Raw genomic sequence first — 17,450 nt, 5'->3', positions numbered from 1 at the left:
TCTCACAAAACCCACTCCACTTGAGCAAGCATCTGAAGATCCAGTCTCCATTCAGCGCCAGTGAAGCTACAGCTCTGTACACTCTGGTTTGATGGTGAGGTTACCGACTGAGATGTTTCTGGGATTCCAGCAGTAGTATCCACAGGGGACAAGGAGAGAGGGAGCCACTTCTGCCACACAGCTCTGCCATCCTGGCCAGGCAATGCTTCCACATTTCCAGGGCATCCTCAGGCCATGCTCTGCTCAGGAGCTGGCAGTACTGGGAATGCAGGAGGTTTAACTGAGCCAGTCCCATAGAGACACACCAGCATGCAAAACAAAGTGGGCAGAGCTGTTCCTTGAAGGAGCATTTCTGCTCACCTCTCTAGCATGGTTCTGCAATATTGGACAGACTTAAAAGCTTAGGGCAATTCTTGCTTTCTAGCCTATAAAGGTCAGACATAACCTGGGGCCAACACAGAAGACAGATAACAACTGGGAATTTTTAAAGGACTTAAAACATGGAGTGGAGAGGAAATAAAGTGACAGATGAAATCCCATTCCAAGAGCCAAACAAGGATGAAGATAAATCCAGCTACACTTGTGTACCAAAATCTTCCTCTTTCTTACTCTTTTTAATGGAAACAGTCTCTTTGCTTTGGTTAGAATTTGCAGATAAACATTCAAAGTTAGCAGAAAAGCTAAGAAAAGCAACAGAGCAAGACTGAAGATGCCTTACACTCAAGGTCTGCTACTAGTTTCAAAGGTACATTCTTGTGAGCCTGTAATTCAAAACACAAAACAGGAATGAAACAAGCTGGGGGGGAGAAAAGACAATATACGGATTTGGACTTTTCAGCACTGATGAGAGATGGTTTACTATCAGTTCATGAGCATAGTCAGAGAACAGTTACTCAGCATGCCTCAAAAAAAGGTCCAGTCCACAGAACACGATATGTTTAATACGACTTCCCTGAAAAGGTGTTCCTGAAGCTGAAACAGGGCAAAAAGAATTACTTGGTTTGTGCTTCATTTGCATCCAGCTCTCAAGCATTTACTGTGGACCGTGAGAAGCAGAATGGTTCAGCCTAGACTGATTAAGGACAATGTAAGAACAATTTTTCCACAAAATACTGTTCAATTTCAACAAACATCCCTTCAGACACAGGTTCCAGGTCTTGCACAGCGCTCAGTACTTCTATGCTGCCCCAGCACAACCGAGGGGCAGAGCCACTGTAACCAACAGCAACTCCTCTCAGAACATAAAGCTCATTAACAGATACTGTATAGCTTATTGGGCAGAAGCAGTTTATCACTGATGAAGAAGTGCTATCACACTGACAGGTGCCTGAGCAGGGCAGCAAAAATGTTCTGGAATGAGATCAGACAAAATCTACACAGCGCTCCTACTCTCTGAGAGGTTGGCCTAATTATCAGTTCTTCTTTTCACACTTTCTTTTGCTGCATTTTGCAAAAGAAAGCTTCTCTAAGAATGACAGTGATTTAGGTAAAAACATTTTGACCTAGGAAGGAATAAAGTGTGACACATTATTTCCTGGTTTGGGAGCAAGGTAACAAGCCCATGATTTTCCTGGAATACAACCAAGTGCCATATTTGCTTAAATTGCTTAATACTCAGTACATGACAGATTCTTCTGTGCTCAGGTACCTGGGAACTGAAACTAGAAAAAAAGAGCAGCAGACATAGTTAAGTCTGGAGAAAATTACTACAGAACAACACAATGAACAAAAAGATTAGGTAGACCTTTTGCAAATGACATTTTTGTTTTCACACCTCAAGTCACCTGGAGGGGATGGATGTTGAGAGGAGTTGGACTCTTAGGAATGGACTCTTAGGAGCACAGCTAGGAGCAAGGAACAGCCAAGGATATGTAGAGCCAAGACTATGCATGAGGAAAAAGGGAACTGGAGGTTTTCACACTGCTTCCCAGACACAAGCTCAACCTGGGGACTCTCTGATATTAAAAGATTCCCATTTCTGCCAACAGTGGGATTTTACAAATTCCAAGCATCCTTTCAAGAAAGCCCAACACGAAGCAGCAATTAAAGCACTCCCCAATACTGGAAGTATCTCGTAAGCCATCGAAAGCATTAGAATGCTCCATTTAATGCTCCTAATGGTCCTACATCAAGATTTTCTCTTCTCAAGAGCAACTTTAGAAGAGAAAAACACAATCTAGCTTTTGCAACTCAAGTACTATCATTATCCTGCTTTAATAATACATCTAATGTTAATTCTCTTAGAGCAAAATGACTAAGCTATACTCTGGATTTCTGCACACAGATCCCCACTTGTCTAACTGCCAATGTTTTCTACATTATTTTCATAACAGGAACAGCTCTCTTATGATGGGAAACTCTCCCAATTTTAACAGGAAATTGTTTCCATCCAGTACTGGCAGTCATACTACACAGCTTCTGAGAGTGTACTCTAAGACGAAAATAAATGTAATGCTAAAATGATATTAATGAGCAGCTTCGCCAGGAAAACAAACAAAAACAACAAAACCCACCAAAAAAAAAAAAAAAAAAAAAAAATGTGTGGTCAGTGATCAGATGTTTGGTTTTCTCTGACAAGGTGAATACACTTATGTGAAATGATGACGTGCTATTGGGTGATATTATTCATTTAGGTTTCCTGCTTTTTACTTGTAAGATAAAAAAGCTATTTGATTTTCATCACATGCTTAGAGAACATCTTACATCATATTCACCTATCAAACATGAGGCAAAAAACACCTAAAATACATATATGCCTACACGAGGCACAAGAGGAAGCACAGAGATACCTGAGCAAACCACATGAAACCCTGCAACAATTATACTCAGCATCCAAGGCTGATGTCTGCCGGTTTGTGGTTTGCTGCACTGTTGGGGTGAGGCAGGAAGGATCGCTATCTGCACAGCTATAGGGCTCCAGCATCAGCCTTCTGAACAGTGAGGATTACTCAAACAGTAGGGACAGACTTTGATTCATGCACAAACTGAATCACATGAATGAAGGTATAATTCAGAGAAACATTATCTGCACATTGAGATCATTCCATCTGTGCAGTAATTTTAAACACTGCTTTTCATTCACTTTGCATTCCTATAGAGCTGCAAGGAATTGCTGACAATTACTCTCTCTCTTTCTCTCCCATCACTGATGCTATCTCTCTCTCTACTATCTCTACATAGTGAATAAACACATATTTCCCTACCACACAAAATATAAACAAGTGTTGTTAACATTTTTGCAAAACTCTAATTTACTTTGTGAATCTGTCTGAAATGTAATCTGTATATGCTAACGGCACCCTAACAACTACACAAAGGCACTACTAGTTACAGCAGATCATCTTTCAGATTATTAAAAAAATACATTTCTATATTCAACTTCGTAGTAGCTATCAACCCTCCTCTGTTACTCAGGGCATCTCATAATTTACTCAGTAGGTCCCATGGACAAATGCAGGCAAAAACAAATGCCGCCTAGAAGTCATCAGGTAGGTTGCAAGGTCTTTGCGCCATTTCTTGATCACATTCTAGGGCAGTGCTAACACTGAGGGAAACGCTTCCAACCTGCCCCACATATCACAGGTATGCATCAGTAAGAATGCCCTGTGAACCCAGACAAAGATTTACCTCAGTTAACATCTAATGTCAGTGTTCATCCTGCTTAGGACAGGTGGACAGAAGCTGGGTAATGGGCAGCTTCTTCTGCTGCTCCAGCTGCAGCTTAAGTGAGCACAAATTTACAGTCTTAGAAACTGGGTTAATTTTCATGACGATCTTTACACTATTTCCAGATGGTTAATAAAGGGGTGAACATGTGATTCAGAGTTTAACAATGCAAACTACAGAAAAAGCACATAAAAGAAGACAAATGTTTTACTAATCCTAACAAGACCAAAGCCAGCCTTAGCTGCCTTAACGCAAATTATTTCAGTCAAACATTCCAAGATTAAAAGAAGAAGAAAAAAGCTCTGGCAGCACATCCTGATTTCACCTTCCTCCTCTGTTTTGCTCAACAGAGCCCCATGCTCAATCTGAAGAAAGAGATTGCCTAATATTGAAATAGATGCAGACAGTGTTCTTTACTGTGAAGACAGTCCATCATCAAAGTAATAGCCTCCTGGAGGAATCAGTTACTCCAGAGCTTATGAAAACACCTCACACCATTGAGGACTCATTTCAGTGAAAAATGTGCTTCATAAAGTTTTCTTCAAAAGATACTAATATCCTGGACAAGCTATGATATGACTTCACATGGCTTGAAACAGTGGCAGATTTTCACCATAGCACACATCAGTGTTACCTAAAGCAACCGCAGCTGATCCTTGCAAAAACAAAAGGTCTTAACTATTCCTTTCTGCTTTGTGAACCAAATGCCCCTTGAAAAGGAGTACCTTTCTACAAACACAAGGATAGAAGTCATTTCCCATTCCTCCTCATGCAGAAATGCCACACACACTTCTAGAGAGACAGTTTCACTGATGAGCAAAGATTACTCTCAGCTCTTGCCAGCCATCTGGGTGACCTGTGTTCTGACATGAAAACCCGTAACAGAGCTCCTTCTGTCCTCCAGATGGACATGACTTTTGTATGAAGTTTATTCTGAATATCACAGCTCTAAGCTTTTGACAACAAGACAGTGACTGGTTAGATCTAATTCACTCAAAATGTTCTTAGAAAATGCACACAGAAATCCATGCGCTGCATTTACAGTAAAATAGACAAAGTGCAGCAATTTTGTAAAGTGACAGAATATCAGGTCACTCATAAGTTGCAAATCATATATCAGACTGAATTCCACCACTCGCATTCCGTGTATAAAGCCAGATTATTTCTTTGTAACACTTGCAGGAGGCTTTTGTCTACTGTGTGAAAAACAAAACAAAAACAGAAAAAATTTCTGTAAGCCTGGGGAAAAGTTAAAATTCTCAAATCCCCCAAGCCATAAGCAAAAGGCACGATATCTCAATCTTCAAGGATCTGTCAAACTTCAAACAGTTTTGGTTTGCATTTCTTTTTGAATGTGGTTATTTCATTTTCTTTACAGTTCCAGATTTTCCCACCCATGGCAAATTCACATGTATATAGAAATCCTAAGATTTCTGGCTAATGACTAATCTAAAGAGCCTCAGTAGGATTCACAGTCCTTTTCTACATTCTTCTGAGTACACAAATGTCTTTATTTAAAATAAGGGCAACTCATTTTCCATTTCAGATGTAAGTACAGCATGAAGAGGCCAGAAACACCTCCCTTTGGGATCAACTACATTACCCTTTTTAGCTGTACAGCTTCTCTAGGAAGCAAATGGCATAAATCATCATTCAGTAATCACACACAACACAATGAACTCGGCTTTACATATATCTCATCTAGCCACAGGACACCCCATGGAAATTAGCTGTGTTTCCTCCAGCATCTGTCTTAGAATTATTTAAAAATTACAAGCTTAAATTCCTTGTGCAGCCAACAAAGAGACAAGCACATACAGACAGACAAGGTTTGCCTGCACTGGTTATCATAATTCCGAGTCTCTATACTACAGGCCACAATAAAGCACTGCACACGATAATCCTTATTCTGCACACTTCAGTTTCCACAGCTTTTATTATTTTACATTCTGCATAAGGGAACTGTACTCGCACTATGGAATTTTTTTCGTATCTCCTAATACAGTATGGGGCTATGGAAATACTCAGCTCACTTTTCTTTCTAATGGATTTCTCACTGTTTCCTTGTCTGCAGTTGCTGGTCCTTATCTGCTCATATTTTCAACTCTTCAGTTAGCTACGTAGCTCATTTTCCTCGCTAATTGTCACTCACTCTCTGTTCCATCGTGTATCCCCAAGCCCCATCACACTCTTACCTTTCTCAAGTACACAAGACCCAGCTCTCCCAAATACTCCCATTACCATAGCTCCTTGTGCGCCAACTGATACTGATGGTAACATCTGAAAGCAAAAGCAGCAACACAGATGCACGTCAGCCAGTACCTGTGACATATCTGCATAGCTCAGTAGTTTTCAGTTGTACATCTAGCAGCTTAACAGCAAAAATACCAACTTTAGTTCAAACTCTACTAGACACAGGAAGACTTCAATCATACAAGAAAGTTACTGCAATTTTACTCAATTGAAGCCGTTATTTTAAGTGACTAAGTCCTTCTGATTGGGACTGCTGTTACCTCTACACGACTGAATACATTACCTCTTTTATTTTTAATGAGGGCGTAACAAAGGGCTCAAACATTTAGGAGCAATGCACATACACAGATTTAAAAACTTACATACAGTGCCCTAGTTTACTTTTAATATTTGAGTCAGAGCAAAAATCTCATGAAGTAGTGTGCAGAACAGAAAGAGAAATAGCTCTGTAGCCAAGTCAACCAGCCTCAGCAGCAACTCATCACATAGCAGAGTTGGATATTGCATATAGTTTCATAAATATTTACAATGCAGTGAGCACACGAATCCGGGATGCCACAAAGCCCAGTCTCCTCCCTAGCAGTACCTCTTTTCACAATTTAAATAACGCATCGATGCAAGGAAGTAACAACTGATAAACCGTAAGATCTTTAAGAGATTACTGTTTTATACACTGGAGCGAGTGAGTTTGGGTGCCTGCCTATGGGCATTCCTGCGCGCTCAGAGTGCTTGTCCGCACTATTAAGTGAACAACTGAAAAGATGCGAGGCAAAAAAAAAAAAGGCTAGAACTTAAGACGCTGTGAATGTTTTGAAGTCCCAGCCCTTCCTCAAGAGCATCAATACACTAATAACAGTAATAAAAACAAGTGAGAAAATACAGAATTTTGAACAGAAAGGTATATTTAAAGGAGAATTTGAATGGGTAACAACAGTTTGACTTGTGAGACATCCATCTTCCTTTCAGAGCACTACCATTTACTCACAGTAACTCCTACCTCAAAAGCCTTAGAGCAATATCCAAAAGCCAGAGGAGACTTTCCAGTAGGTCCCCTCGTGTAACACAGTTCAGCTCCTGTAGACTTCTAGAAGTCTATAGGAAATATCTCTTCTGCCTCTGCCTTCCTCTTTCCAAGTACAGGCTTGGAAATGGTGTATAAGAACACACACCTCCGTTAATGCAGGCATAAACAGTTAAATTAACACATGACATTTGACTTGAAAAGTGAGTGTTCTTGATTATGAGGAGAATTGTGTCTGCTCTTCTGTGGACAGCAGAGCAAATCCAATCCTGAAAATCTGCCTACATCTCTTCTGTTTCACAGCATTTTCTGGAAGGAAACATCTGCATTGCATGGGAAAGGGAGTAAACCAAGAACTTCATTTCTCACTACACAATATGCTACATCCAGAGCAAAATGCCAGGAGTTCAGACACAATCAGACATCAAATTGCTACATTTCCTTTTAACATATACACTCAACAAAATCAACTTCCCCTTCCTTTCACAATACCTATATTCCAAACGATAGCAGTTTCCTTCACATACAAAAATCTTCTATATTGACATCATAAATACAAAGTTTTAAGTCCAGATTTGCCAGAGTTTTAGTACAAACTGCTCACAGAGACTCCAAGCAGTTGCACAACATAGTCTTTTGTTTACCAGAACTCAGAATCACATCAGGAATGTGTCTCCCAGAGATGGTTTTTCAGCCTTAGCCTGCTAACTATACTTTCCATCAGTATCTCAGGACAGCCTTGAAAAAGCAGACGTCCATAGGCGTGGATGTTCCCACTGCTACACCATAAGTCTCCCATGCCCATGTTGCTTCTAGTGTGATATAGAATGATGGACACAGTAGTCAGCAACAGGCGAAGCTCAGCCCACAAAAGCATTTTTATTAAAATTTGAAATTTGTTCAAATTTAGCAGTAGCCTTGAAAAGGAGAAGCTTAGTTAAATAAGGAAGGAGCAGAAGCTAGAAGAAAAGCCTGGGGAGACAGGATATCAACTCAGGTAACACTATGACTTGTCATTTTTGGACACAAGTGGCACCAAAGCCATAACAGAAGAAGTTAAGCAAAGCAAGATAAACAAAAACAAACTAGCAAAAACCCAACAAATATTTTTTAGGAAACCATCTCATAAGTTCATCATCACAGGGGCTGCAGGATGAAGAAGCTTGAGCATTCCAGAAAGGTTCCACATGCTTCCAGAATGGCTGGAAATTTATTTTCAACACAAAATGTAGCCATTAGTAACTTCAAATTTTGAACACTTATGAGTTGGCATTCCACACAAAAGAACAGAGAAGTACTCCTTGAGCAGTGAAGCTCCAGGTACACCATGCCCATAACTTAAGAGCACTGGTGTTAACAGGTCAAGATGTTCTCATCAGTGGCTTATCCTGTTTCTCAGAACAGGATGAACTCTCCCAGAATGAGCAATTTAAAGCCACATTCCTCTTTGAGAATAGCATATTTGTCACTTTAGCTGCACTCATTAAATTAACATCACGAAACTTTATAGCAGCAACAAAACCTACAGAGTTACTCCAAAGATGTCAGACAATACCAAAGCCTCTAGGCAGACAGGTTCAACAATATCAGCTTAACTGCAGTAAGCATTAACTGTATCTGAGGATTTGCACCTATGGCTGTCTACAGTGTACGTAAAATCCTAGAACTTCAAAGTTAAAAACAGTTGTCTGGAAAACCATTTTGATATCTTTTTGTTTGACTATTCTCCTAAACTTGCATATCCCTGCAGATGTAAAAGGTCTCCAAAACTAAGACACAGTGCCTTGAAAGCAAAGCCTGTCTTGTACAATGCTACAATGATTTATTGTCTTGCTTTTTGATGCAGAAAATTAGACATTGGCCACTGCCCTGTTTGTCACCACTATACTTGAAAAAGGCCAGAAGGGTAAAGCAGCAGAAGAGAGAGAAACACTAAGTTAAGGAAGAAGTAAGCTATCTGGAATGTAGTTCCTCTCAGCCCCAAACAAAAAACATTTAATCCAAAAGATGCACCAAGACAAATAAAAATCTGACAGAGAAACACAATGTAAAAGAAAATCTGTAGTACAAATGGCAGAAGCCTTTGCTTTAAAATGCTTTAAGACCACTTTTGCCCCAGCCTAGAGACTGAAGAACTCCACAGAATGTTGGTTTCCCCTTTTGGCCTCACTTACCCTTGCCACACAGCCTCTGTGCAGCTGGTGAACAAGAGACACAGTTGGCTGTGCAGCTAATCCACATTAAACAATCCATAACAATATTGGGCAACTATAACTTCTTCAATTCTATTCAACGCTAAGTTCTAAGACTGATCTTGAGACAAAATCAGTTGTTACATGAACAGCTGAACCAACAAAGCCTGGTTTCCATGGATTTTTGTTCTGTATTTCTGTGCTCTCACTCCACAATAACTCAGCTTCTCCCTAAGTCCTTGCAATTCTTCGCAATCTCCTCAGCTTCCCCCGCCCTGAAGTTCCACACTGCTGTCTGGAAGCAAACCATAGGCCTGCTGCAGGCCTGATGGGATGGCACTGCCACCCATCACAGTGCAGGGGAACAGTATTTCATAAGCCACTTGACCACTGACTTCTTACAAGTTTTGTGAAGGTTCAGAAGTCTCCACCAAACAACTTAAGTGGGTATTTACACAGAAACAGGACTAAAAGAGCAATACGGCAGCTTTATGCTGAAAGACTTCTCCATACTTACATGAGAAAGCAGCCAGCGGAGGTCACATACCAGAATTTTTGCTCTTTGCTCCATTTCTGCTGTGCTCCTGTGTGTTACTGACAGAATAGTTCATGCCATGTTCCCTCAAAAAACATCATGAATGATTTGCGTGCTCGTAGAGCCACTACATCACAAATACTGATTATGTAAAGGCTAATAGATAAATACAAAACTCTGTCAGCAAATTACTTCTACACTTCTTTTTTTCACTGATTTCACTAGTACACCTTGAAGACAATAACAAAAATTCCCCATGTTCCATTACTTAGTAACAAATCTCTTTATTCATTTAGCTGACACCTTCTGAGAAAGTGTACCCAAGTATGACAGTGAAGACCAGTCTCAAGATCCCCTACAACAATAACAGTAAACAAAATAAGAGAGGTTCATGCTTTTGTCAGTGAGAAGAAAACAGACATTTGTACATCAACCAGAAAGCTCTGCTTTCAGCACTGATTTAAATACAAACAGCTATTTATGCTTTTCTCAAAAGCATCTATATCCAAATCAGTTTTGGTTGTGGGTTTTTTGGTTTGGTTTTTTTTTTTGAGCGTTTGGGAAAGAAGCGTGCCAGCCTCTCATCCTGCCAGTCTGCAGGAGTCTGGTCTCTCTTTTCTGTCTTCACTTGAGCAAAGGCGCTTAGATCTCCCCTGAGACATCTTTCCTCCAGGCTGAATGAACATAGTCCCCCCCTCCTCCCCTCTTAATGCACATGTTGCAGCCTTTACATTACCTTGGGGTCCCCAGGTGAGCTCACCCCACATAGCCAATATATGCCTTTCAGCACAGCAGCTTCTTACTTGTAGGAATAGCCCCTGCAGGGGGCCCTGCAGCCCCTCCAATTCCTTGGAGTCAATCAACTCCTCTGCAAGACTTCACACTTGCTTTTGTTGACTGCCATGAGGTTCCCTTTTCTCCAGCGAGTAAAGTTGCCTCTGAGCAGCACACCTCTCTTCCAGCTCAATGACTGTGGTCCCCACAGCTTGGTGCCATTTTTGCCCAGAGAAGATGTGGGTACCCCATCCCTGGAGATGTTCAAGGCCAGGCTAGATGGGGCCCTGGCAACATACAGCAGGGAGGTCTTCAAGGTCCCTTCCAATCCAAACCATTTTGTGACTCTACAATCTGTGAACTATTTAGAGGACTGCTGTAGCACCAGATACATGTGTTGCTCAATAACGGGAGCGTTTTTTTCAAGTCTGTAAGTGACTCCATACTAGTCACAGTTGTTACATCACTTCTATAATATTTACCCTTCTCATAACTCTTCCCTAATTCTTCATATTCACTATCTCCCTTTTAATAAAAACAGCTAAAATACAGCAAGTCCTTTAACATATTTTTCCTTAATGCTGAAATCCTTCATTATCACTTTTGGTAGCTTACTGTAGAAAAGAAAGGTTAAAAAAAAGAAAATAAAGAAAATAAAAAAAGAAAAAGAGAAAGAGAAAGAAAAAAAGACATCAAAGTAGCAAAAAATCAGTATACCATGAATTTAGAGACTGCCTAAATATCTTCTCTTGAGAACTCTGGTGCAGGTTTCAGAATGCACATGATTCAGTAGACAGATTGAGGGTTGTTTAGCATCACCAAATTTCTTCCATCATAAGACCTCATTTAAAATCAGAAAAAAAGAGAGGGGAGAGGTTCTTTTAACATCTCCTTAATCCAGAACTGTTGCAGATTATTGGTTTAAGCAAGGGCTTATGTATGCATGTCCGTGGCTTAGCATAATGGATGATCACCAAAATACTACACAGCAAGTGAAAGACCCTCTGGACACAAAAGACTCAATGTTTTAAACATATGTATTTGTTCTAATTTAGAAGTGAACATTTTTCTTGGTTTTTCTCTCTGACTTTTTAAGTCCAGCTCCAACAGACACCCACCAAGAACAGCATCAAGTATATCCCTCACTCCCACTCCTTCGAAATATGCTGAATGTACCATGGTTAGCTCCTTTGCTATTTCATAAGCACAGTCACAGATTTCTTATTTTCAATACACTTCTCATTGCAATGGCTATAAGTATATACTCCTATGCCTCCAAAAATCATGAAGAATTTCTGGAACTGCTCCAGACCTAAAATCATCTGCAAAAGCAGTTTTCATGTCATGCCATACACACTTCAGGAACTTTGTCCTAAACCACATACAAACCACAAGGATCACAGATGTCCAGGGCTTCAGTGCCAAAGGCTCAGTGATCTCCTATTACTTAATCAGCACAAAAACTCCTTCCACAAGAATGGAAACTTACTCCTATGTGGCTTGCTGCTGGATCGACTCGTGAAAAGTGAAAAGCAATGCAAAACAGAAGATCTATAGAAGTCCAGCTCCAAAAATAGGCACATGAACAGGTTATGTGAAGGAGAATTAAAAACACTTGAAAATGTAGACCTGTAGGCACAAAAAAAAAAAAAAAAAAAAAAAAAAAAAGAAAATGCAGTTCAGATCCTGCAACGGGCTGCATGTGCTCATAATAAAAGCAGAAGCATACACATGCCCAAGAGACGAATCTTCACAGAGCAAGAAACCAAGCAGATCATAAACATAAGCCTCTAGCACTTTCCTGTAGAAAGGAGTGCTGGGGGTCAGAGCTGCAATGCCAGTCTCTCCATAGGGGAAGAGCCAGGGAGAAGTGTTTGAGGCACACACATGCCTGTGAGAGGAAACTGACATGCCACACACTGTGCTTGTCCAAAACACTTCTTGAAAAAATTACGATTTACTAAGTCAAAAACAATTTCCTGGTCTTTCCTTAAAGTGAAGTGTTCTTTCTTTGCTCTACATTATACATCAAATAACTTCAAAAAGAAAATTTTATCTTAATTCATCAGACCACAAAGAACAACAATGTTCTCCCCCTCAAGTATGAAAAATGTTTTCTGACTAGCATCCAAGTGATTACTTATTATTACACTTCACATACACAAAGAAGAAAAAAAAATGTTTCAAAGAAAGTACAAAAGAATGCAACCAGAACATATTAAAAATAAAATCTAAACCACAACAAAAACAAAGAGACAATCCCAGACAATCAAAGACAAAAAAGCAGCACCATCCTATCAGACTACTTGTGCAAAGGGAGTCTCAGTCCAAACTTCTTCAGGTGCTCTCTGGCACTTCAGCAGTCCTCATTCATCCTTGTTAGGTCACTCATATGCTGCCTCAAACTCTCACTCTGGCAACCCCCAGATTTAGATGTCATGTTTTTGTCTGAACTTCTGATAAGAAGCAGATACCCTGTGATGGACCACTTGAAATACACAAGGTGCAAAAACTAAGAGAAAAAGCTGCAGTGCTCATTGGCTGAAAAAGCTTTAAATTCCATCTTCATAAAAAACAAAAGCAAACCCCCCAATCTTGGCTTGAAAAGATTCTGTACACGTGTGGATTTTGTTTTGCCAGCAAATGCTGTGGGTGAAAAAAAAAAAGAAAACAAGAAAAAAAAAGGCTGCATAAGCAGCGAAAACAAACATAAAAATGCAATAAATAGTTCTCGTGGTTTGTTTTGCTTTGTTTCTCAAATTGAGCATTATTTTTCTTTCCTCCAAGGATTTGCAAAGCTCAGACATGTTTAGCATTATTCTTATGAAGCACTCCTCATTTTAAACTTTTTTTTGTGAGAAGGTAAGAATTCTTCTCTGCACACGTCTGTGAAATTTCTATCACAGAATGCCAGTCTTTGCACCTGTCCTAAAGCATAAATCTGTGTGATGCAGTAAGAGTACAAAATATGCCCCTTCCTTACGTTTTTCTTCAGAATCTTGGAAAGAAGCAGTTCAAGGCTCAAATAGCCATGTGCTGGGATTTGCCATAGACATGGAAAGGTAAGTGTTGTAGCACTATCATTAAGATAAAGAAAAATCATGCAGATAAAAGACAGAACTGTTATGACATTTATCTCTCTGAGTTGGGACAGTACAGTACACAGAATTATCGACTATCTGTTACTAGTGATGAACTGAGCTGCGTCTGTCAGTTACAAAATGAGACAGACCCTAGTAGAAACTGCACAAGTGTTAGACCTGAATTGCTTTTCAGCTGCAAATCCTTGTCATCTTCACTAATGCCTGTGGACTGACACCAACAAAAAAAATCAACAGAGAGAAGTGTTTGTCACCAGTCATACACCACACTCCAATCTTACAATTTCCCTTTTGACCTGAATTCACCTTTAATTTAGTGTTGGCAAACTGAAGGAAGGATAAAGGAAGACACAGATAATCTCTTGCCTGCTTTCTGGGCACAACTTTCAGTTAACAGAAGACAGGTGAGTTTGCAAACCGAGCCAGCTGCCAGCCACACCACAGCTCCGTTTTCACATGGGTCCCCATGCCCTCAGCCCCTCTGACAGATGGCAGATCAGTTCCACGAGGCCACACAGCTCCCACCAATCCTGACCACAACTGCTACTATAACAGATTGGACCAAACAGAAAACAGATTATTCCATAAGTAGGTGCTCCAAAGAAAAGCTTGCACTTCAGAACTAAAAGTGTATCTTTGGTCTTTTTCCTAGGATGAAAGAGTTTTGTAACATTGAGACAAGTTGAAATTTTTCATTCCTCTGCTCCTTCCTATTTGATAGATGAAATAAGTCAGTTAAGCAAAGATAAGGTAGTTACTCAGTGTTTTTAATACTGCAATTTACAGAACTGCATATTCACTTTACCTTTTTGCCTCCAGCTATCTTTAAATACTTAAGTTTAGGGGAAAAAGGAATTAACATGGCACTTAAGACAGGTGTCTTTTGAGCACCTCCAGTGACCAGCAGGGTTGGTTTCTTGTCACTGGTGACAGGTGACAGTATGAGGGGAAATAGCCTCAAGTTGTGCCAGGGTAAGTTCAGGTTGGATATCAGGAAACATTTCTTTACTGAAAGGCTTGTAAAGCACTGGAACAGATTCCCCAGGGAGGTGGTTGAGTCACCACCCTTGGATGTGTTTAAAAGCTGTCTGGATGTGGTACTCGGACACATGATTTAGTGGAGGGTTGTTAGGGTAATCTGGTTAGGTTGCAGTTGGACTTGGTGATTTTTAAGGTCTTTTCCAACCAGAGCAATTGTATGATTTATGATTCTATGATCAGGACTCCGTCAATTCTCTCCCCAACCTCTGCAGCCACGGTGCACAGCAGCAGACACAGCACACAGCATGCAGGTGAATGCTGAGGGCACTGAGTCCTCCTAGCTGCACAGGGTGCTGGCAGTGCTGCTCCACACGGGTTGCAGCAGGGCTGCTTTCACCAACGAGCCCATTCCTCAGGCACTGCGGGTTTGCTTCTGTTGGAAAACTGGCACCGACCCTTTGCCAACTGCTCCAGTTTCTCCAAAATGAAAGATTTGGGAGGTGCTGAGTTTTTGCCCTAAATACGCGTCTCCTGTTACTCCTTCTAGCAATGTTTTCTGATCGGACTTGGCCTCGTGTGTATCAAACATTATTTTTAGTTTTAACGCAGTTCTAACTAAAGAATTTGCAATGCATGGAGTAAAAGCAACCTTAATATTAGCAAAGCTTGCCAGGTGGGATCCAGAAGAGAGCAGCTGCTTATGCAGCTTAGACACCATGTATCTCTAGTGTTAAGTATGTTGCAAGTTCCAAAGCCGCCTCTCCAGAGGCACCAGAAGAGCAGAGCAACTGCACAGATCCCCGCACTCGGTGGATCTGCTGAGGTCTGGAAGTTCCTGCAGCTGCCATGCTGCTGTGCTGCTTCCCCTCCTCCCTGAGGAGTCACACACATCCCAGCAGGAGCACAGCGCTGTGCTGAAGATGAAGTGCCGCTTAAGATCAGGATCAATTTCCTGAACAAAACAGGGAATAGGCTCTTCGTGCGGTGTTTTCTCGTCCAATTTCCTTTCACTAATTTAATGGTCATGAATAGAGACCTTCCCTTCTGTTGACACACATAGTCAGGGAGAAACACAAAAGCATAATGAAGCAACAAAAGGGAAAACGAGACATCAACATTTGTCCTGCTAATAGGAAAAAAAAAAAACAACAAAACAGCAAGTTCCCTCAATTTTGCTTGTAAGTTATGGTGAGATCACTAGACCTTAGTGCTTGAGGACCAGTTCATGAAAGTACAGTTTTGAATTTTTGGCTTTTTCCCCCCACCATAAAATAAATAAATAAATAAATAAAATTAGGAATGCCAAGGGGAGACCACTGCTTTCAAGACCAAGATGAGTAAAGTGCTCAGCAGAACAAGCCATGCTCAGCCCTGATCCTGCAGTTTGGTGCATCTCTTTTTTTCCCTGGTGGCAGCGTTGGAACGAAGCAGGCAGAAGTTCACAAACTCAGAACAACAGCCATTCCCTTTGGAGACAAAGGTGCAAACATTTCTCACCTGCAGACTACAAATCTCCTGCATTTGTCTGTAAATCATTACCTTAAGAACAGAAGGTGAGTCAGAGATCGTACTGCATGGAAACATTTCACACATCTTTGAAATCACGATGAACATCAAACATTCATCCACTACTGCGACTTAAGTGCAGCGTAAAAACTTCACTACCCAACACTTCTGCAAAAGCTCTGAAGAAATGATTTTGAGCAAAGTGGTTCTGATTCCTCCAGCAAAGAGTGTGCAGTCAACTGTGGGCAAACACCAAAACTGGAGCACAAACCTCAAAACTCCTTTCTTATTCTGGAAAGAGAAACATAACCACTCTGCCATCTCACAGCAAGGGGACATGAGGGCTGCGATGGAATCACTGTATGCCGAGTTACATTTCCTTCCTCCACCAGGAACTTCTGATTGACTGGAGATGGAGAAGCTCACACCTCCCAGCAGCAGTGCTCAAGGACATTTGTTTATGGGATAACAGTGCGGGATGGCTGAGAGAGGCTTTGGGATCAGGCTTTAGGATTAGGCTATCATCCACATCAGGGACATCCAAGCAATTTTAAACAAAAAAGTTGGAATCCTCCAGGTGAAATCTCTGTTTGGTTATCACATATATCCTAATGATCACCTTCTCCTAAACACTTTACAAGGAAGGCCCACAAAACTAGAGAGCAGGGACCAAATATCTGCATGCACTATATGGTCTCAATGCATAGGGAAAGTTGTTTTTGAGCTACGTGATACAACTTAAACGCACATAGTCAAGTTCTGACTTGCATTTCTGCATGAAAACCCTTTAATACACCACCGAACAACGATTTCCAGAGGAACTCGCTCACAGAATCCACTGCACTTAAGACTGCCATCATTGTAAACACCGTTGCTGCACATTCCTGCGAATCACCCAAGCAGCTCCCCAAGACACTAGCACCACCAGAAATGAGCTGCTGGACTGATTAGATATCTCACTTCTTCACCACCGGACCCAAAGAGAGGTGCCACGTCCTCTATCGCTTTCTGACTATTCATGCACACACAATGTCATTCTCGCTGCATTAACGAGGAGCCGTCCCAGTCCCGATGCTTAACACGGAGCGTGCGGGAATCTCCTCAAAGTCCCGACGCCGGCCAAGGATCGCGCCCGCGCCGAGCGATCCCGCGGCCACGGGCAGCAGCTCCCACGCGGGCAGAGCGACTCTGGGAGCACTTCGGAGCTGCGCCCGGCTCTCCACACTCCCGAACACCGCACCACGACCTACGGGCGTAGCGAGCCCCAGAGGGCGCGGGCCAGACTCTCGGGCTCGCCCGCCGCTCCACCGCCCCCGGCGGCAGCTCCGCCCTCCGCCCCGCCCCGCCCCGTCCCGCTGCGCCCCCCGCCCCGGGGACGGCAGCCCCGCTGCGGGCCCGCAGCCGAGCCGTGTCGCGCCGCC

This window comes from Centrocercus urophasianus, unplaced genomic scaffold (assembly GCF_019232065.1).
Source record: "Centrocercus urophasianus isolate 14NV4802_14NV808 unplaced genomic scaffold, USGS_Curo_1.0 seq_21, whole genome shotgun sequence".
NCBI lineage: Eukaryota > Metazoa > Chordata > Aves > Galliformes > Phasianidae > Centrocercus > Centrocercus urophasianus.
This window is presented reverse-complemented; position numbering follows the sequence as displayed.